This window comes from Penaeus monodon, chromosome 23 (assembly GCF_015228065.2).
Source record: "Penaeus monodon isolate SGIC_2016 chromosome 23, NSTDA_Pmon_1, whole genome shotgun sequence".
Lineage (NCBI taxonomy): Eukaryota > Metazoa > Arthropoda > Malacostraca > Decapoda > Penaeidae > Penaeus > Penaeus monodon.
This window is the reverse complement of record NC_051408.1, coordinates 7,460,713-7,460,956: the sequence shown is the minus strand read 5'-3', so window position 1 is coordinate 7,460,956 and position 244 is coordinate 7,460,713.

Here is a 244-nt window from a genome sequence, read left to right as displayed (position 1 = left end):
TCGCCAACAATAGTGAGTGTTCTCGAGATCTCCGGAATCGCGAGAGCAAGGCCGCCTCTGACTTATGATGAAGATGTTGTACTCAAGAACTTAATCGCGTCACAGCATACGCTTATAATAACCTGTTCCTTAAATAGGCTCCCCACAACCTACGCTGACACCTTTACCCTGTCAGTTGCCTGGGCATGTGCAGTAACGAGGAAATGTTACCTTATTTTAAGTATGTACTGATTACGTACTTTCG